Here is a 23,197-nt window from a genome sequence, read left to right on the forward strand (position 1 = left end):
CACTGTGTTCCTGTTCAGCTGGCGTTTTCATATTTAGTTAGCGTGATGATGCGAGGACGGCAGAAAATAATCAGGCACCCCCAATTCGGCTGCCTACATCGACCCAAAATGGGACTCATCGGGATGTTTGTGGCCGCCCACTTGAGTCCCATGTGGCAGAACCTACATTGATGCCACAAGTCTCGGATGCGCTGCCTTCATCGGGCACACAAGGGTCCTCAATTGATTTCCCACTTTTTGCTACATATATTATATATGGCGATTGACAGTGCGGGCGCTGGGGTCACCTGTGGAACCTTCAACTGGTGTAAACAGCATCAACGATTGTATTAACTCTGTCGCTAAGCGCGGGAATTATTGTGAACAAATTTTCAAAGCGGCAGATTTGCTGTACTTTCATGACGTTAAAAACTGCGCTTTTTTTGAAAAAAGAGGGTGACGCCCGTGAGCGCTGTCCTTCCGTGGGGCTCCAGCTTTTGAGCGACCCCGGCCCGAGCAGTATCCTTGGTACAGGGATTGCAAGAAGATTGTTTCTTGATAACACAAAAAAAGTTAACAAGGGAGTATGATGCCTTAGTGTGCTTAGTCAATGATTCCACAAGAAGACTTCTCTTCCTCTGGGCTTACACCGTCCCGCTTTATAAGAGCGAAAGGTAAATAATAAATCGGAATATGAGAAAAGGAGAGTGAAATGGTATAAAAATTGGTAGTGACTTTATTTAGCGTCTTAGAGACATCATTTGCATAAAAACAAACCTCGGTTGTGCACTGTCCACAGTGTTTAAGCCGTGAGGTCAGTCCTTTTCAGCTTCTCTATCTCTTCCAGCAGTGCGTTTTTGTAGGTTGTGTTGATGGCGAGGGTTATTCACCTTTCTGCTGGAGGAACTATTTCTTGCTTGAACTCGTTGATAACGCCCTGGGAGACACCCATGGACAAGTTGACCGGCTTGAGCCTGGCAGACATGTTGGTGACGTTATAGCCCAGAAATTTTGTGCCTAGAGATAAGTAGGCACAATGTCATTTATAAAATCAAGACATCAGAGGCATTGTGCACTTTACCGCACTCACAACATTGAGAGATCTTATGTTAAGCGGAATTGCTTGAACATAACACGCCCTGCAAATCAAATCAAGAAAGGAATTTATCTACAGCAATGGACGGCTCCTTTCTATACAAAAGCAATTTTTCACTGTTCTATTTTTGCGCGCACAAAATGGCATCGCTCACAGACAAAGTACTTCAGCTTTTTGCCCAATTTTAGCTCTGTAGACTGAAAATTCACAACACCGAACGTATGATATCATTTGTGCGTGTTCTGTGCTTATACACATGGTATCGCTGCTGACATCGCTATTGCTTCTGCGGTTTCAGTGTCTCTATTCTTTCTGAGCCAGAATTAGTGAGAATTATTATAGGTTCCTAGGTACAAATTATAATGCAGCTGGCGCATCCGCCAATGTATACTGTGTAGGTCGTAGAGCTATAAAATTGACTTAGAAAGCCTATGCTCTCTAAAATCAATTTTTTAACCTAAAAGAAATCAAGACACACTATTCTGATTTCATAAAGCGCAGCAGTGAGACAACATATTATTGTACATGTGACTGGATAAAATGTTTATAAAAGGAGAAAAAACGTAGAGCGCACGTAGAAGGATCACCGTAAAGCAGGTGTGCGCGCAAATTAAAATTTTGCGTATTGGAATTATTTGCCATCCTCATTTGTTACGTTTCTTCATATATTATTTATTTATTTATTTATTTATTTATTTATTTATTTATTTATTTATGTGCATACTGCAGACCATAGTTAGGTCCAAGCAGGAAGGGCAGGTGCACAAAAAGCAAAAGTATAGCAACAAAAATACAACAATACAGCAAAGATAATGTAGTAAAACAACAATACAGCAATGCAAGACAAAGCAGAAAAAAATACATAATACGCAATATCAAAGATGGCTGAGGAACGCGTCTGTTTTTCAGGGTTGATTTGGTTCGGTTAATGAGTTCCAGTCAGATATGGTGCGTGGGAAAAAGGAAAACTTGAACGAGTTAGTCCGGGCAAAATATGGTTTTAAAAGAGCTTTGTGATAGTGTCGTGTATTCCGTGTTGGCATTGGGGAAAGATAAGCAGAAGGGTCAAGTCTGAGTTTATTATTAAGAAGTAATGAAAGAAAATCTAAACGAAAATTTCGTCTTCTTACCTGTAGTTCTTCAATACCGTTAGCATGCATCAAGTCTGAGGGGGAGTCAGTGGGTAGATATTTTGAATATATGAATCTAATTGCTTTCCTTTGAACGTTCTCGAGCTTTCTTATGTTAGACTTAGTATACGGGTCCCAAATTATACAAACATATTCAAGCTTGGGTCTAATTAGAGTATTGTAACCTAAGAGCTTAACGTTAGCGGGGGCGTTTCGAAGTTTATGCCTTATATAACAGAGCTTACGGAATGCGAGTGAACAGATGTTATCTATGTGAGAGTTCCAGGAAAGGTTATTAGTAAGTGTTACACCCAAGTACTTTACGGACGCTACTTGTTGCAATGGTGATGATTCTAATTTATATGCATATTGTAGAGCGTTTATCTTGTTAGTTATGCGAAGAGAAACACTTTTATCTGCGTTCAGTGTCATGTCCCAGCGCTTGCACCGCTGTACAATATTAGTAAGCGTATTTTGTAGGTCACTCTGATCGTTTTCATTGCTAACATCGCCAAATAAAACACAGTCATCAGCATATAATCGAATATGTACGCCAGTACAAACTTCACCGATGATGTCGTTAATGTATATTAGAAAGAGTAGTGACCCCAGTACGCTTCCCTGTGGCACACCTGCTTTAATAATGCTTTCATGCAATAAAGTAATTAAAATTTCAAGGCTATGTGAGAACTTGTGCGAATGTGGGGACTCTGTTTGCTGGAGGAGACCAAAATATAGTTTCCGAGGCCTCTCTTGAATCTGCATGGCCATGCTGAGTTACTGGCCGACCAAAATTGGTGTGTTCACAAGAAATTGTATCTGAGAGCCTCACTGAGAATGGAAGCGACAGTGCCGTCGAGACCCGAAAGGGTTAGCTTGCGAAACCGTTGTAGCAAAATGACGAGTGGATGAAGATCGGGGCTAGCGCTGTCAGCTGGTGACCGCGAGAGCTCGAGACTAACATGTGTGAACCCTCAGTCATGCGCGTTCGAAGCAGCTACGGTGCGGCCGCTGCAAATTGCATCATGTTACCATTAGTCTTTGAATTGTATCTTTTCCACCGCTTGGTTTTTTGAGCCCGCTGTTAATGTAACACACTTCGACGATATTTTTTACCGTACATAGCACCAAAACAGGGCAAGTCATTATCGGCGTTTCAATTATCATTCTCGCAGAATTCGCATCAAATCTTCAAACGGGACGTAGGTATTATCGCAGTTAATACTAACTTATATAGCACAACCGCTGTTCCTACCGTAATGTTAATCTTGATTTCTCACTCACTGGGCGACAAATCCAGAAGGCTATATTTTTGATATGGGTGAAAAAAAAATTATTTTTCAGTCCATAAGGATGACCACAGTGATTTAAAATCTCGTTTTGTCAGTCTTTAGAGTGAGTGTAGAAGAGAGTATAGCCCTGCTGCTGCTGTAGGCTAATTCATCATCATCATCATCAGCCTGACTACGCCCGCTGCAAGGCAAACACCTCTGCCATGTCTCTCCAGTTAACCTTGTCCTTTGCCAGCTGCGCCCACCGTATGCCCGCAAACTTCTTAATCTCATCTGCCCATCTAACTTTCTGCCACCTCCTGCTACGCTAGCCTTCTCTTGGAATCCACTCCGTTACCCTTAATGACCAGAGGTTATCTTATTTTCGCATTACATGCCCAGCCCAAGCCCATTTCTTCCTTTTAATTAGACTTATATGTCATTAGCCCGCGTTTGTTCTCTAACTAATTATGTCTGCTTCCGGTCTCTTTTACCTTACATATATCATTTTTCTTTCCATAGCTCGCTGCGTTGCTCTGCTCTTGAGCTGAAATCTTTTCGTTAGCCCCCCCCGTTTCTGCTCCGCAGGAGAGTACTGTTAGGATACATCTGTTGTATACTTTTCTCTTGAGTGGTATTGGCAACTGCCGTTCACGATCTGAGAGAATCTGCCATATGCGCTCGACTTATTCTTATTCTTATTCTACTAGTTATCTCACTCTGATGATCCGGATCAGCGGTCCCTACCTGCCCTAAGTAGACATATTCCTTTACCACTTCGATCACCTCGCTACAAATTGTGAACTGCAGTTCCCATGCTAGACTGTTGAACATTACTTTGGTTTCCTGCATGTTAATTTTTAGACTCACCGTTATACTGCGCCTGTCTTACTCATTGCTCATGATTTGCAGTTGATCTCCTTAGTGACTCACCAAGGCAATGTCGTCAGCGAATCGCAGATTATTTAGGTATTCTTCATTAACTATTATTCCCAGCTTCTCCCAATTCCGGCCTCGGAATACCTCCTGTAAACAGGCGATGAATAGCATTGGCGAGGTCGTGACTCCTTGCCTGACGCCCTTATTTATTGAAATTTAATTGCTGATTTTATGGAGGGCTAGGGTAGCTGCGCTGTTGGTATATATATCTTCAAGTATTTTCACATAAGACTCTTGAACACGCTGATTCCGCAATGCCTGCATGACGACCAAAGTGTCCAGTGAGTCAAATGCTTTCTCGCAATCAATGAATGTTTTATATCGGGGTTCATAATATTCTGCACATTTCTCAGTCACCTGATTGATAGTATGAATATGATCTAGTGTGGAATATCTTTTACGAAAGCCTGCCTGATCATTTGGTTTATTGAAGTGTAAGTTTGCCCGGACTCTCTTAGCGATTGTCTTAGTAAATACTTCCTAGGAAACGGACAGTCAGCTGATCGGTCTGCGATTTTTGAAGTCCCTGGGGTCTCCTTTCTTATGAATTAATATATTTTTGGCATTCTGCCAAGCTTCTGGTACGGTCGAGGTTATAATGCATTCCGTATACAGGGTGGGTAGTTTTTCTAGCACAATCTCCTCTCCGTCTTTTAACCGATCTGCTCTTTTCTGATCCTAGCCAGCTGCTTTTCGCCTTTTCACTTCTCCTAAGGCTTTCTTTTCTTCCACTTTAGCTACTGACGCGATGACGCATTGCTGTCCACTGCTGTCTCTCCGATTAACTTTCTGATTACACTGGCTACTGTTATTGTCTCTCTGATTAACGTTTCGATTTCATTGGCTACTGTATAGATTTGTGCAGAACTCTTCGGCTACTTTAACTATCTTATTCATATTGCTAATGATATTGCCCTTCTTGGCCCCTAACGTATACATCTGGTTTTTACCCATTTCTAGGGTCCCCTTCGCCGCTTTTAGGCTACCTCCGTTCTTTAAAACATGCTCGATTCTCTCCATATTAATCTTGCTTATGTCGGCTACCTTGCGCTTATTTAGAAACTCTGACAATGCTGCTAGTTCTATTTTTTCTCTAGAGCTAGGCTTCCTCATGCTTTGGTATTCCTTAATCAGATTTTTCGTCTCCTGACACAGCTTGCAGGTATCCTGTCGAACCATCCTACCACCGACTTTTTTTTTCAAGCGATCTTTATTGCCTCAGGGCGTAAAGGTTATGAAATGAGAGAAGAGTAAGATGCTTAAATAAATCTACGGCGCACTCCGTAATGATAACGAATTGGGATATATGCCGCAGAAACGACTGTAGAGCAAAACCAGGACGATAGACGAAGCGTAGTTTCAGGACGAGCGATAAGTTCCAACTGGATTATAGTGGGCTGTTGACATGAGCACACATGCTCTGCGAGGCATAGGTGCGAATCGTACAAGCGCCCCGTATTTGTGCGCAATCATTTTCAATGTAGTTGCGAATATTGGGCTGCATCAAAAAAACACCAGATATTATGTTGAAGCCCACGAGGTGATCAGGCAGCTAAAGCGTTCGGAGCGCTACATCTCCGACGCCTACCACCAAGACCAGAAAAAAATGCCACAATTTTCGTGGTTAAGCTAATTGCGACTTATGTGCGCTATCATATTTGCTCTTGTTGAGCTTTGTTACCTTTGTTTATCTTTCTATAAAGTTTGAAAATACTGGCTGCACCGAAATGTTCTTACATTAGTTCCTCGAATTTGCTCTTGCGATAACCTGCCTGAGCTGCTCGTTGCGATTTGAGTCGACGTTCTGTCTCTTAGGCGGTATCCGCAGCCACTTGTACACGCTGTTAAGAACGGCGACAGCTGGTCCGGTTATTACCAACGGCGACAGCAAGTCTCGCCTGTTGGCAGCCAGCCCGTCTGTTTATGCTGGGTGGCTCCGAGCACCTCGATGATGATTGCTCCCAGGCCGGCCGCCACGGACCACACGGAGAGGGCCCAGGTGCCAGCTAGTTCCAATTACCAAGCTTTATCCGGTCGGAGTATGGGACCCGAATAAGCGGAGGCCTGAAGTTTGAGCGCAACCGGAGCCCTTTCCAAAGTTTCCGACGTCGCTGCGACGAGCAAGCGGACGTTATCTTCCCCAATCACTTGTGACTATGTCGGGGAACAAAAGGGTCTCGTCCGATGGTTCTTCGGCCTGATGAGCACCGCGGTGGTCTGTCGGACATCGTCCCCAACCATCGCAAGCACATGTAAGGACAATGGACCGGTTTCATCCTCTCTTCCCGACCTTGCGTTCTCGCTGTGCGCGTCGGTTGTCAACTGAAGACCAGGCGTTTGCAGCGCGTGGGAACCTTTAGCTGGCCAGAGGACATTACTCCGAAGGCATCCTGCTCTCTCCTAGGCTCAAGATGTGGCGGGGGCGTGTCCGTATGTGCATTGGTGTGAGTTTGTGTGAGCAAGTGTAAGTTTCAGGCTACGCACACTCCGGAGAAGGCGTCCTCAACCTGGGAAATTTAGGAAAGAGGAACGCTATAAAACTCTACAGCGAGTGCAGTAAAAAAGGTCCGCACTTTTGATCTTTACGCTCGTAAAAATGTAAATAAACCTACTGTACAGTTTTCTCCATAACGCAGTTAGACAATGTCCTTCCGACCCGCGATCTGCGGTGCTGAACGAGTCAGCCTACTCAAGGTCCCCTCCGTCTCCAACTCTGGTAGCACCAGTGGGATTGAAGTCCCATCTGCAACAACGCTTTCGACTGCACTTTCCTCCGGCCACTTTTTATTGGTCTCTTCTTTCTGGCACCAGCATGAACTTTTCTTCTTCACATCCTCTTTCCCCTCGGCTGCAGATGGCGCGACGCCCTCCTCCTATTGGCTGCAGCATCTGCGACGTTTCTCTGAGCTTACTCGGGTTACTCCGAGGCTTCAGCATGAGGAGGAATCATGGCTTTTTGACCAGTGATCCATCTAGTGCTAGCGCACTGAAAAACTAACGAGCGTTTTGTACCGCTTCCAGCGCGCAGATATGTAGCCGTGTGTGCATTGTAGAGATAGGAATATTCCCACCGGTATGGCGTAGGCAAGCATAACGTATCTCCTAGTCCTGCACTTCGCATCGAGCGGCGATCTCGCTTGTGATATGTAGCACAGCGGACGCTTAGTGGCACAGATGAATGTCGGAGCAGCCTAGTGCCAGTTGTGCTAGCTCAGTAACAACGGCGCGTCCTCACCTGATCACTGTTTATGAGCAAGACGCACACGCCTGGTCTGCCACACACCAGGACTTCAAAATCTTCGTCATGCTAAAATTCCCTAGAAACGAAGAGAAGCGCAAGCATTTTTTGATACACGTAATGTAAACTTACGCCATCATTTCTCCTTCATTGGTTATACAACCTTCCTTCCGACCGCTTCAAGACGATCAGGGCAAAACCGCGGTAATGAATTCAACACATCTCATGCGGCACCTAACGGTAGGGTGCAGTGACACGTTGATTCACATTCGCATTTGAACGATGCATTTAACACCCGCACCAGCGTCGTTTAAGAAGGGCCGCTTCGGAAAGTAGTTACCGGCTTTAGCGCCTGTAACCATTAGCTTACGCAGATGCAGAAACCTTAATAATATAGAAACATGCAAGTTAAGTCACACATTACTGCATTGCAGTGATAATAGCCCGTGATCAGTAAGGTACCTGATCTGCCTTTTCAGTGTACTTAACTCATTTAGGTATTCTCCAGCGGCGCCTTCGTCATTGGTTGTGCAGAATATAATCAAGCTGCTTCGAAGCAACTCTTCATGGTACGCACTGCTTCTGGCGTTAATTCGAGAATCCGCCGACATGTTCAGCAAACATTGCGCCATATCGAAATGATTTTCTGTTCTCTGTTTTCGGCTTAACATCAATATTTCACGTTATTCGAGCGGATTTGTGATTCCAGGGGAAAGAATCTTATAGTCATTGCTGATGGTTGACCTTTCATTCTTTCAGCTGGAAGGGACCTAGGAGTGTGGCCATTACAAGCTTACCCCCTAGTTTATTCCGTTTCCCGTGATTTGTACAAAACGCTGTTTATTCAGATGCCTTCTTGTGTAAGAAAATTATTAGCACTCATTAAATTACAGTAATGATCACGCTAGAGCTAGCGCAATAACTGTTACCTTCAGCTCTAAAGCTTGATGGAATTAGCATTGTGTGCGTTGAAGATTCCACTGTGCCCTTTCATAATGACAACTTCGTCACGTAGGATTTCACGCAGAGAGAAGCGACATATAAGTAGATAAACAAGTGTTTATTATACATGGAATGTTAGTGCCGATAGTGTTACTGTCGATAGCAATCACTGTTAACGGGAAGATATGAACTCATGTGCGTAAAAGCTCTAGCAAGGCATAGATGAGTTTCGTGTTCCCGAAAGATGTCCGTGCTTTGGTCGCGCTAGGTTAAAGGGCCTGCCTCTGGGCTGGCTTTCGAATAGCGCTAATGTAACAGCCCAATTAACGCCATTGAAATCGGGAGTCTGGCAGAAGGAAAATGTGTGAACGTGGTAAATTTTCTGATATTACTGAGGCACAACAATAGCGCTAAGTAATTTCTTTGTACTTGACGCCCGCCGTCATGCATAAAGCATTATCATTAATACTTATGAAGCATTACGCCTTAGTCGCACACAGCCTGGATGCTAAATCAACAAAGCGCTAATGCGGCACCGCTGCCCGGTTCCCGCTGCACATGTCTGCAGACTTGACAGAGACGGCATCAGGAGAAAATATTGACGGTGGAGTTGGCTTCGTAGTGCCGCGTTGCTATCAACTTCGGAGAGGTCTCTGCGCAGTGGAAACGTAAGTTTTATAGAGGTCATGTGAAAACCCGCTGAAACCACATATACAGTGATATGTGTAATATAATTTAAAATATTTTATGCTGACATAGACGCAGGAAAAATAGGCAATTTAGCACAGAATTCGGTTCAGTGAAATAGGCTAATAAGAATTAGATATTTACAAGTGCGATCATGTGCTCCTAGATGACATATGTCATAGAATTCATGACGTATGTCATGACATGTGAAAGCTTGAATCGGCAAAAGGTTGATATTTATGTTGCCCAGCACACTACCTCATACAGTGTGAAAGCCATGCAAAAGCACCCGCTCCTAGAAAAACCATGGCGCTCATAGAAACGAATAAGCTTGAATAAGCTTGAGTGAGTAACAGCCGATGAAACTATAATGCCTTCCGGGACGTCGTCTAACAGTGGAATCGAATTGAACACTGAAATCAAGATGTGACCAGATACATATCGTAATTGATCGTAGTATACTTTGGGCTTAGTTCTCTTCTAACTTAAACCAGGATGCTCATATTACTTTGTGTAAAAAGCTTTCAGCAGTCAACGGCGCTTTTTCCACGTTATCGAGCGTCCGTTCCTTTAAAAGAAACGATGTCAACGCGTTTCGCTCATTTTATTCTTAGCTAATAGAGTGCAGCAAAATCTAGGCTACAATTAAAGCCTGGTATTCTTATTTATTTATTTATTTATTTATTTCCACAAAGGTCTCGGTTGAGACATTACATGAGGGAGTGGACGGTATCTGGCAAACAATGGTAAAAAATGTTAAGATGAAAGGTTGGTGACGCCCCGCTTGAATTCTAGTGGGTTGATGATAATGGCAACTTCGGTGGGCAGGTCATTCCAGTCTCGTGCAGTACGCTCAAAAAATGACTGCTGAAATATCACAGTATGGGCTTGTAGGGGATACACTCCGTTACTGTGGCTGAACCGGGCGATACGGTGGGCTCTTTTTATGTAGGGGTTATCAAGAGGCAAAGAATGGAAAAATTTATGAAAAAGGTTAAGACGTGCTATCTTACGGCGCGAGGCTAGGGGGGGCAAGTTGATTCGAGCTTTTAGTGCTGAGATGCTTGAGTGGTAGGAACAATTTGATAGAATGAATCGTGTTGCGCGGTTCTGAACCAATTCGAGGGCGTTAGTAAGATTAACGTGGTGCGGATCAAAAATAGCGTTAGCATACTCAAGCTTGGGACGCACAAAGGTTTGAAAAGCAAGCTGTTTAATAGGGGGAGGAGCGAGTGAAAGGTTACGGCGTAAATAACCTAGAGCACAATTAGCAGAATTTATTATGTGATTAATATGACAGGTCCAAGTTAGGTCACGCGAGATATGCACACCAAGATATTTGAATGATTCGGATGTTCCAATCTGCAGGTTATTAATACTATAATTAGGCGCTACGTAATTACGACGACGGTGAATGGACATTAACACGGTTTTAGAAATATTTAATGACATGAGCCATGTTTTACACCAGTCCTGTATGCGAATAAGGTCAGTTTGTAATGCGAGATGGGCGGTGGAGTTAGTAATGCTTCGGTAAACGACATAGTCATCGGCAAAGAGTCGGATATGAGGAGAAATGTTACACGGTAGGTCATTAATATATATCAAGAAAAGAAGGGGCCCGAGTACCGTTCCTTGAGGTACCCCTGAGAGCACAGGTGTTAAGGATGAAGAGTGTGAATTGGCATATACGAACTGCTGACGGTTAGATAAAAACCCTCGAATCCAGTTCAGAACACATGGATGAATATTAAGGCGCGATAACTTTAGTAAGAGACGACCATGGGGAACCTTATCGAACGCTTTTTCGAAGTCTAAAAACACTGCATCAGTCGGGATATTACGATCATGGTTTAAATGTAAGTCGTGCAGGAAGAGTGCCAGTTGGGTGTCACAGGAATGATTCTTGCGAAAACCATGCTGGCTTGAGTGAAAAAAATGAACGGACGATAAGAAGGTAGCAATATGCCAGTATAAAACATGCTCCATTATTTTACAAAAAACGCTTGTTATGGAAATCGGGCGGTAGTTGCTCGGCGATGATCGGCTTCCTTTCTTGAAGACTGGGATGACCTTGCCCACCTGCCAGTCACGTGGAATCGAACCGGTGTTCAGGGATTCATGGAATATGAGCGATAAGAACAGGCTACACGTATGTTTAGTATTTTTTAGCACTTTGGCGTTGATACCGTCCACTCCAGTAGATGACGAGTTCTTCAGTGACTCAATTACCTTGACTATGCCGACGGGATGAAATGTGATATTTTGCATGAGCGGGTGCGTAAAATATGGTTTGGTTTGGTTTATAGGGGTTTAACGTCCCAAAGCGACTCAGGCTATGAGAGACGCCGTAGTGAAGGGCTCCGGAAATTTCGACCACCTGGGGTTCTTTAACGTGCACTGACATCGCACAGCACAAGGGCCTCTAGAATTTCGCCTCCATCGAAATTCGACCGCCGCGGCCGGAATCGAACCCGCGTCTTTCGGGCCGGTAGCCGAGCGCCGTAACCACTCAGCCACCGCGGCGGCTGCGTAAAATATGGTGGATCTAGAAGATTGTCAAGGGGTTCATTAGTAAAGACCGAACTGAATACTGTGTTAAGAACATCTGCAACCTCAGTGTCGGGAATAGGAGATCCAGAGCTACTGTTAAGTGAAATCTCATTACATTGATTAGGGCTAATGGTTTTCCAAAATCGTTTTTGGTTAGTCTGCAGCATAGATGGTAAAGTAGTAGAAAAAAACTTCCGTTTAGTCTGAGCGGTTAACTTGTCGTATTCTTTTGCGGCAGCATGATACTTCTGCCATGTGGAAGAAGAGTTAGACAGCTTGGCCGATCGGAACAGGCGTTTTTTCTTATTATTGAGTCGTTTGAGTGATACAATAAACCATGGTGATGTTATTATTTCTAATATAGTAATGGTTGGAATGTAAAGACTTATAAGCCGATGCATCTCTGTTTTGAAAAGTAACCAGTTTGACTCGAGAGAATGCAGTGGAAAATTAGCAGCGAAGGTGTCGAAGTAATCTGATAATTCACGGTTCATGCTGGCATAGTCTCCTTTATCATAAAGCGTAAGTGTTTTTTATTTTTTTGTTTCTGTAGTACGTTGCAATAAAAAGAAGTATGTATCGTCAAATGATCGCTGAGACCGCGCAACAAGGTGATAGGAGTAAAATTATCAGGATGCGTTGTTAATACGAGATCTAGAACGTTGGACGAGTGGTCAGTAACGCGTGTGGGATCAGTGACGAGTTGAGTTAAGCCAAAAGTCATACACGTGTTTAAGAAATCGCTAGCCGGACTGCTTTTCGATAATGTAGCGGCGGGATTAGACCAATCTATTGTGGGAAAATTAAAATCACCGAAGAGAAGGATAGGCCTAAGTGGATATGTTTTAGTTAACACATTTAAGGCATCATGAAATAAGTGGGTGAAAGAACTGTCAGCATTAGGAGGGCGGTAACAAATACCAATGAGGATGGGCGGATGTGTAGTAGTGCATCGAAGCCAAATCATTTCCAGTTGTGAAGGGAGGTTAACAAATGAACAATGCAGATCCCGTTTAGTGGCGAGCAATACACCCCCACCGCGCGAATTATCGGGTCTATCCTTCCGGAATATCTCAAAATCTGGGAGAAATGGAAGAATCTCAGAATCGTGAACTGATGCGTTAAGCCATGGTTCAGTTAGTAGTAAGATATCGCATGAAGATGAACCTATTAAACTGCACAATGAGTCGCGCTTGGGAACAACACTTCGAATGTTAGCAAGCAGAAATGATAAAGGGTGACGATTCGGCGAACGGGGTTCACAATTTGGTTTTAATGGTGGCTACAAGCTGTCCTCAACGACATGGTTAGAAACATGGTCGAAATGGTACGTTTTTTCACTTGTGACAAGCTTTTCATTTCGCAACTTGTATTTCAGTTTTCGAGCCTTTCCAAATTTGATGAGGTGTTTCTGGGCAAGGCGCGTGCTGGGAGAAAGATTTTGAACAACCGCATATCCTGTGTCTTTGAATTTCCGAGCGGAAGACAGGACTAGCTCTTTGTCTTTAAAGTGAGCAAATCTCACAATTATAGGTCTGCACCTACCAGTTTGGAAAGTCCCAAGGCGATGTGCACGCTCAATGTCGCGTGGCTCTAACTGGATGTCTAAATACTGATTAATGTGTGCAATGACGATATTTTCAGAATCTGACCATGCTTCTTTATCTTTATCTTCAAGGCTGTAGAAAACAAGGTTTTTCGTCTGGACCGATTTTCTGCATCATTTACCCGGGCAGACAGAGCATTTATCTGCGCCGTGTTCTCAGTGCTGATTCCATGCAGTTCTTTCAATTCAGTCTGCATGTCATCAATACCAACACATGCTGTCTCAATTTTATCAAGTTGCGCCTTAATCTCGCAAAACGTTTTATCATGATCAACTAGTTTCATTTCAATCGACTTTAGCTGCGCTAGCATTGCTGTCTGCCCAGTTTGAATTTCCTTCAAAGCATCAAGAATCTCTTTGTTAGGGCCGGGGTTAGATTCTATATCACCAGCTACCATAAGAAGTTTTAACAACATATGCGCACAGTCATACATGATGGACCGGAAACGCCGTGGGCTCGGCAGCACCAAGAGTGCACGGTAGCTACTTGGCTTAGCGTAAAGGCAATAAGGTTTCATTACCTGCACCAAGAAGCGTAGAACGTTAGCACGGGCCATCGCTGGCGTGCTGCCGAGCCCACTGAAGGGCGCGCCGCTCCGAGCTGCCTTTTTAGCACAAGTCCACGCATGCGCAGGATGTACAGGGGCGGTTCCGGCGTTCAGGCGGCTCAGGGAAAGCCATGATGCTTGAAGATATGGTCCGTGGCCGTGTAGAAATTGCGCGAACCGGGATGCGTTGTCCATGGGCTGGCCATTCGTAGCCGAGAAAGGCTCAACCGTGTGAAGTCCGGAAAGCAGGAGTGTTGCGTCTGGACTGGAGTTGACGATGGATGCTAGGTACGGGACCCGGGGGCTCGAACACTCCTGCAGCTGCGAGCTCGAGAGTCCGAGGAACTGCACCAAGAAGCGTAGAACGTTAGCACGGGCCATCGCTGGCGTGCTGCCGAGCAAGGAAACTGACTGTTACAGCCCCAGTATTGAAAGTGTGTAAACACCAAAGGAAGCATTTTGTCGTATAATTACTGATCACCGTTATGAACTTCGTTTACTGCATGCAATGTATAGTTGCCGCCAAAACTAGTAGATTTATTATCACTTGCATCGCTGTATCAGCGGATTAGTAGCATACAGGCAAAGAACACTATTATCAGCGCAATAGCGGGCTTCGCACAAAGTAAAAGTGAGTGTGTTTAGCCAGCATTGTCTCAACCATTAGGGTTAAACACAAAACACTGCCACTTTATTTCGAAAAAATCACGTATTTTCTTTGTGAAATTATCATAATAGTCCGCAATTTCCGTAAATTCTTTGTCATATTGCCATATTTTTCATTACATTGTTCGGTGTCTACTTTTTCTATTTTTTGCTTTGGGCTTGTTTGCATTTGCTGACGCTTATGATTTGGTATACAGACACGAGTTTTCTTTCTTTAGTTTGAGGAATTTTGTGGACTGCAAAGTTGCTTGGTCCTGTATTTTTGTCGCTGTATTTTCGAGGAATGTATGTCTTAAATTTCGTTCTTCGCAAGTTCTTCAAGTCATATTGCTCAGTCAGCCGATAATTCGACGTTATTTCTTTGCACTGTGAGAGAGAGAGAGAGACTCTTTAATGAAGAAACAGAGAGCATTTAGCCGGCGTTTCAATATCGCTGGCATGCTACTCTGCGTAGGGAGGGGAATTTGGGAGATAAAGACTGAAGGAGAGCAGCGTGGAAGAGGTGGAAAAAAAGACGAAGATAAAATGCAGCCATGAAATGGGTACTAAGGATGCAGTGGCGAGTATTGATGTAACCTATGGAATGATGGAGTGCATAGTCCCACGAATGGGCTGACGAAGTTCACTGCAAGAAGAATGCATGAAGGTAACCTGCAAGTGAATTTAGAGCTTATCGAGATGTCCAATGTCTTTTAAATATGTAAAAAGAAAGTTCATTGCAAGTCTCTGTTGCCTGAAGCAGGCTAAGGGGCCTAAAACTTTGTCCATTATTAGGGGCACTGGGCAGAGCTTCTGCATGCAATGTTCATTGTACGCACGCTCGTTAGCATACGCAGGGCACTCAAGCAGGATATGTTCCACAGTTTCTATCGAAGCACAGTTTTCACAATGCGGACTGTTCATTTGTCCAAAACGGTATCGCAGGCCATTTGTATATGCAGCATTCAGACGAAGTCGGTGATAAAGTGTTTCGAGTGGTCGAGGAATTCTGGGTGAGAGTCTTGATCTAAGATGTGGGTCGATTGAGTGAAGAAATTGGTACTGATGTGTCGGCAAACTCCAAAGCCGATACGTTTCTTCGTACGCAAAACTTTTAGCCATTTGGGACGCATCAGCTTTCGTGAGAAAACTTCGAATGTATCTCTGATGTTGATGGCCCTTACGGGCCGCTTCATCTGCTTTTTCATTAGCCATAATGCCACAGTGAGCAGGTACCCACTGAAATGTTATGCAGTGGCCTGCGGCAATAGCTAAATGATGGATATACCCAATGTCCAGGGAAACTGGCTGGTGATTCGTTTTCTTCAGCTGGTTGGCCAGGATCTGCAGAGATGCTTTTGAATCGGTGAAGATAACCCAACGGCCGGCGGTTCGGCGCAGGATGTAAGAAACAGCTTCCTTAATGCCGTGAAGCTCAGCTGTTGTAGAGGAGGTCCTCCGCTGCAGCCGGTAGGAAAGGGCATGGCCTGTTGAGGGCACATAAAGGCCACAAAAAGAAGTTTCTTTAGTAGTTGAACCATCGATGAAGATATGGGTGTGCTGCGTATATTCTTCGATTAAGTAGGCGAGAATAGCTTGCAGAAGTGCTGCCTGTGGCATGCGGCTCTTTGCATTCACACCTGGAACAGACTTCTTCACCTTTAGAGGAGAGAGTGTCCATGGAGGAAAGGCCAGAGGGAGTAGTTTCTGAGGCTGATTAATAGTAGGAAGGGGCAGGAGCTGCACTGCCTGGCCAAAGCTAGAGTTGCTGTGAGTGAGGTGGACACGGTGTAGGAACTGCTTCTTCCCTTGCAGGACATGGCGGAGATGGGTACTCATAGTTTCCTGGGCGGCAATTACCTCTAGTGGGAGACATCCTGCCTCCGCTACCGTTCCTGATGCAGACGAACCCTTTGGGAGGCCAAGACATATTCGCAGGCAGTTGTTCCGTGCGGCGTTGAGAGTCTTATTGCTTGATGTAGATAATCTTTGAAGCACTGGTAGACAGTAGCGCAAGGTTCCTTCAATGTAGGCTTTTTCAAGCAGAAGCATTGATCGGCAGTTGCTACCCCACCTTGTTCCCGCATGAACCTGAACACTTGCGATGCTGCAGTAATCCTCGCACGGAGTTTTTTGATCTGAGGTGACCATGACAGATTATAGTCGATTACAACACCCAGGAATCGCTGAGATCGTACATATGGCAGCGATCGTCCGCCTAGGAGCAGCGGATATCAGGTCATCGTTTTTCTTGTAAACGCCATTGCAACACTCTTTTCTGGCGAGAGACGAAGACCTCTGGAAGCCAGGTACATCGAAATGTGCAATAGTGCTCTCTGAAGACGTTGCTGGGTAATATAGCGCGAACGTGACGCGGTCCAGATGCAGATATCATCAGCATAAATTGTTATGCGGACCCCTCGCTGAAGGTGTCTTCTTATGTGAATAAGGGCAATATTGAACAGGAGAGGGCTGAGCACCGCTCCCTGTGGTACGCCCCTCTCCACTGCGTGAAAGCGTGTTGGACCGTTTGGAGTGGTAATAAAAATTTGTCGTTCTTTTAAATAATGCCCAATCCACTTGTATAGCCTTCCTCCAAGGCCAAGACTGCCAAAGGCTGCTAGAATTGCATGGTGAAAGACGGAGTCAAAAGCGGCCTTGATGTCTAGGAAAACGGCTGTTGGGATGTACCCAGCATGAAGGTACTCCTCAATTGATGAGACGAGGGCGATGATATTGTCAGTCGCAGACCTGTTTTGACGGAACCCGTTCATTTCTCGGGGGAACTCATTTCGGCTTTCTAGGAACCAAGTTATGCGCTTGCAGATCATGCGCTCCATGAGCTTACCTACGCAGCTCAGTAGGGCAATGGGCCGGAATGATGCGTAGCTTGTTGGCTGCTTACAAGGTTTCAAAACGGGTACGATTTTCGCCAGCTTCCATTCCGTGGGGACCTCACCAGCCATCCAGGAAGAATTGTAATACTCCAGGAGTCGAAGACGGGAGGTGTGGGGTAGCTTTGCAATGGCGTCATAGGTCACCTCATCATGACCCGGAGACGTGTGCCTGTTTGTCTCCGCGATAGCTGTGGATAGTTCTTCCATTGTGAAAGGCAGGTCTAACGCTGCCACTGCCGCCTTTGGGATGCCTGTTTGACCATCTGCGGAGAGTGTCGAATGCCCTGACCCTGCCGACAGCAGCTTGCAGTATTCTTCTGAGACTTCTTTTATTGATTTTTGTTCGTGAAGGGAGAGTGCAGCGAAGGGGTGGAGTTGTTGAAGTGGCGTGCGCATACCTCTAACTATCCGCCAAATATTGGTTACTGGTTTGCGCACATCCAGCGTAGAACAAAAGTCACGCCACTTTTGCCGACTGAGTTTATCCATGTAGCGTCGAATGTGACGTTGTGCCCGTCGGCATGCACGTAGGTCATCGAGGCTTTTTGTGCGCAGAGCTTTCCTTTCAGCTCGCCTGCGTATAGCGCAAAGCCTTTGGAATGTGTCATCATTTGAAGGTAGGTTATCATTTTTAGCTGTAAGTTGTGTACTCGCCCTCAGGCAATACGCAATGGTCGATGCTAATTCCTCATTGCGAGTTTCCGCAGTAACTCCTCTGCTTACAGCGTCCTTGTATGCGTCCCAGTCTGTAGATTTTATAAGGAATTTCTTTGGGTTCCTCTGCTCATGGAAAGCCGATATGAGGATTGGGTAATGGTCGCTTCCACCGTGTCTCCAAATCAGTGCACCAGCCAAAGTTGTGGGCGAATGAATTTGTGACAAATGTCACAAATGTCACTGTTCTCCGCACTCTCTGCTCTATTTTATATTATGATATTCTTGTACACAATTGGGTGCTCAGTGTACTTTTTGTGCCATTAAATTAATATGGGAATATTTTGATGTATCGCCTGCAAAAGGCAAATTTCGAGGCTGTTGACATTTATAAGATTTCTGTGTCTTTGTTTCGACACGCACGAAGATTTCAGCTCAGGAATCGATCGATCGAGAGCAGCATAATAAATGTGAATTTGAATATTAAACAGGAACTGCAGCGTTTCTTGACCACCATGGATGGTTTTTATGCGTTTTTTATGTCAAGACTACGTGTGCTAAATGACAATTATTAGAGTAGTTTGGTTTTTATAAATTAATTTTAAGTTTAGCCCTTTATACTTCTCATTTGTGCTGTGAAACAGGTAGTTTTTATGGCAAACACTGTGCTTGATGATGTTACAGGCTCTAAGCCAGGCACAGAGCAGATGAGTGTCAACACAACAATGAACAATATTTGTGAGTTCGGCTGAAATGTGACTCACAGCTTGCGAGTTATCCTTTCTGAGGATGTGGTGACTGTTGTGCTGCGGGATGCACGGATCACTCTGAGAATTCGACGTGAGTATCTTGTCATGCAGTTCAAAGCGAAAACGCGCTTCGCAAGAAGTGAATTTCTGCTGTCCCCTGCGCCTTTAACAGATTGTTCTCGACTAGAAGAGCATGCGTTTACATGCAACATTTCAGGTCGGAGTGATGCAAGGTCGGCGTATTTATGATTTAGAACTGCAGCTTCCCGAAGGCAAGATGCAGGGAGTTTTGAAATGGGAAGCTGTACCGTCATTGCTCCAATACATGACACGTATAAAGCTTCCTGCATCTCGAACGCCCTGTAATGAAGAAGATTCAAGCGGTGGTACCGTAAACACATTGAAAAAAGGTGTGTCATTCTAGGTAACGCTGACGGCCTAAATTACTTCACGTTTGTCAAACTGCAACATGATAGATGCACATTTCCTACGGAGCGTTCATTCAGTCTTTGGCAGTGGCTGGGCAGGAGACCTTTGCATGCCCGGGAAACCCCGTCTGTAAAAATGGAAATAAATTAATATTGTTGCTACTATTATCATCATTCTTATTTCGAGGGTAGACTGTCGATAAATTAAGATATCTGTCAATCCCAGAATATCCTTGTTTGACAAAATATGCGGTTTGCATCATAGCGACAGGACATATAAACGTCGTTTAAAAGTGTAATCAAGGACTTTAACAGCCCGGAAACTAGATTTGAAGTGCACGTAACGACTGCTCATTCGCTCTACCTTTCAGAGGCATGCATGGAGGTCACCATTATAATTTTTATCAATCGACAACGCAAAAGGAACTAGTTTTGCCATAGATTGTTATATGTCAGGCACGATAATAGGCCGGCTTTAGGCATGTGCCCTTCCAGGCACCCTCACGCTAGCAACATTCACTTTGTTATTTGAATTCCAAGGGCGCAATTTTAAAATACTTCAAATGAAAAGCCCTTCATGCTTCCTTACCTCAAGGAAGCATTGAAGAAAGCTGCCTGATTTTCACACTGCCATTAGACTCCACTTGGGTAAGGAGGTGGTCAGAGCTTCGAGGACCTATTTATACGCAAAAGTTTTGTTATGCGGGTGTGGTATCCAGAATATGTACCTTATACTATAAACACGTCTTTCTAAACTGAAAAAAAAGCAGGCACATATCCAAATCTTTTTTCTTATAATGAGGCACACGCGCCTTTGCACGCTCGTTATGCATTTTGCGCGTATTGTTTCAATACTCTACAATTATAGGTAGAAAACGTTGTTTGATCTGGCAACGTGGAACTATTGAGGATCAAGAGACCAGATTCAATAATCGCAGAACATGCAGGATATGAGTTGCAGGATATGAGATGCAGGATATGTGCTCAGAAATAAGGAACAAAATCTGGCGAAGTCGTCGAACGTGTAGGCGGATGATACGAATTTGTTATGAATAAAATTGCCATTCTGAACTCGGTCTCACTTCAGCCGCTGGAACTGCCCAACTGCGCAATCTTGTCGCATAAAGCATCTTTCAGGTCAATGAGCATGGCGTGCAAGCTTGAAGGTAGCATTGTGCTTACCTCATGAAAAGGAAGCTTGAAGAGAAGCCTCCTTGAAGGCTCCTTGAAAATGCGTATTTTAAAATTGACTGAAGGAAGACTAACCCTCTTAAGACATCCTCAGTTAGTCAAAGGGTGTTCTAACAAATTCAGGGGGCACTTTGTTGAGCTTAATTGTGGTGAGGCGAAAAGCATTTAGCGTGGTGTTGCTGCTTGTGTCATTGATGTTTGGTTAAGATGCTGATGAAGTACACAATTGTTTGTGAGTCTTAAATGCTGGAGGCACTGAAGGACTTTATTTTGAGAGTCATCCGAGTGATTTGACGCCTTTCCGCAAACAGTGTCCAGCATTACAGACAAGGAGAACTACATGTGCGTTGGCAGGAAGTAGCGTAGTCGTTAGCGCGCTCAGCTGCAGAACGGAAAGATAGTGGTTGGAATCCAACTGTGCACAAAGATTTTTTACCTTATCGAGTTGAAGAGCATAACGAACGGATGGATGGTATGACGTCACTTCCGTTGTTGTGACTTCCGGGTGGAGATGTAACGGACGGACAGAATTTTGACCGAGAATGTGAGCATTTAAAGGCTTTCGCCTTAAAATTTGTGCCTAAAACAGTTGTTAGGTGGGGGATAGCCTTTGTGTTAAAACAAAACCTCACGCGTTGCATTCTCCCAGCATTTCCCTGATCCGGCCTGCTTTGTGGCCGCACTAAACCCGGAGCTTTTGTACGTAAGCAGTCTATGGATTTCTCACTCGCACTTGCGAAGATCAAAGTAAAAGAAAAACGTGGATTCCAGCACGGTCTGCGCACGTGCGGCTCCGGTGCCGATTCGCTGTTGGTGCAGCGTGGCAGCGAACACATTCAGCTTTCTTGCCTCGAGCGGTGTCATCTGTGATGTCTATCAAAGGCGGACACTGGACCCAGAGCTTGAGTTCCAGCTTTTGCCAAGTTTTAATGATTTAAATTAAGATTGCTCATTTGAAGATACGGTTTCGAAACTTAACGAGTCCACTGCGTCGTGGTCCACTGGTGAGTCACGTTACGCAATCGATTCGCGCTGGAGAAAATATCGATGTATTTCTTGCAACGCGGTTTCTTGCAGATGACGGTACAGATATAACGAACGGTTGTATTTCTTCCACAACGCTTGAGCGCCTAGACGCAACTTTGGTGGCTCTGAAAGAGATTCGCGTTTGCCATACGTCTGGGGATAAAACTAGCGGCTATAAGCAGACGGCGCAGCAAATGTTTCAGCTACGCGCTCGAGTCTTTTGTACGGTCTCTTTCTACGCACCCAGCGGACTTTTGAAAAGGGCCCACAATGTGTGCAAGAGCTCAGCTGAAAAATTAGACTGCCGCATTCGCAGTAACTTCCGAATTTTAGCTCTTGTTCTCGAGTCTTGGTGCTTAGAAGTAGCAAGATCCTAGAACTCTAAAACGCAAACAGGGGAGTTAGTAGTGGGGTAGTAAATATAGAAGGTAATGGCTTCAAAGCACAAATTTTTTATTGCTCAGATTTGTGTCTAGCAAAAAAGAAAAGAGCAATCGGGGGCGTGAGAGTTACAAGTGCTCGGACCAGGATGACAGCAACTTTCGGCCGCGCTCTGTTCATACATGAAACAGGACTTTTGTTGATAGAAAAACCGCCATTCTTCAAGGACAGTCTTGAGAAATGTAGAAAAATTCGGCATGAAGTGAACAGAGTCGTGGGAATAGTAAATAAAACTATAAACTCTCCAGATGCCGTATCCTAGAAGGATCCGTTATACATTGTTTTATATCAGATACGTTTGGTCCTCTACCTCAAGTCATTATTGCTCGATGACGTATCCGTGTCATTCAGACATCCATGGGAAGTGACCAGACTAATAACTAAAGGGCGACCGGACCTCACCATTAGATGTATATCGCAGCCAATATTGAACCTGTGCGCACGGCGAGTGGCGAAGGCTATCGTCAACATGCGTACCCCCTGCCTTTCATTTCTGTGATTGGTCGCTTGCTGCTTTCGTCTGATTATTTAGTCACTCTGACGTCACGCGAAACGGAGTGAACAATGGACATTGGATTCTTATCAAATACGGCACCAGGTGAAGCAACTTCTCTGGAAATGCATGCGCCAAGTGAAACACGCGATGACTGTCTGCTCTAACATAAATGTTTCGAATAGCCCGCACAAGCTACGACCGAAAATGGCAGTACCGCCATCTTTCAGCAGGCCAGAAAAACAGCCACAGAAATGTGACCCACCGGTGTGTCAGGGCGCACCCGAGGGAAGCACAGGGGTACCCACCTGTAGGTCACGACGCAAAGCGGTCAGAACTACGATTAGGGGTATCAGCGAACGTGTTAAGAAATGTACTGTGGGGAGCAGGGGCTCAGCAACTTATATATAGCGAGAAAAAATTTCATTCAGAGGAAATATGGAGATGTCAGCCTCGCACTCTTTTCAGTGTAGCATTACTCTCGTCCTTTGTTTTCCTCCTCTCGTAATGCTAGCTGCCACCGTAACCTCCTCCTTCGCTTTAATAGTCTCGCGCTCGGCTGATTACACCATCATCGCCACCACTGATGCTCTTCCCAGAATGACATCCAAAATCGAGTTAATGTTGCACGCTACTGACTCAGTCCAGATGAAAGTCGTGTAACATTTTATGTGTAGCACTTTA

This window comes from Amblyomma americanum, chromosome 2, assembly GCF_052857255.1.
Source record: "Amblyomma americanum isolate KBUSLIRL-KWMA chromosome 2, ASM5285725v1, whole genome shotgun sequence".
Lineage (NCBI taxonomy): Eukaryota > Metazoa > Arthropoda > Arachnida > Ixodida > Ixodidae > Amblyomma > Amblyomma americanum.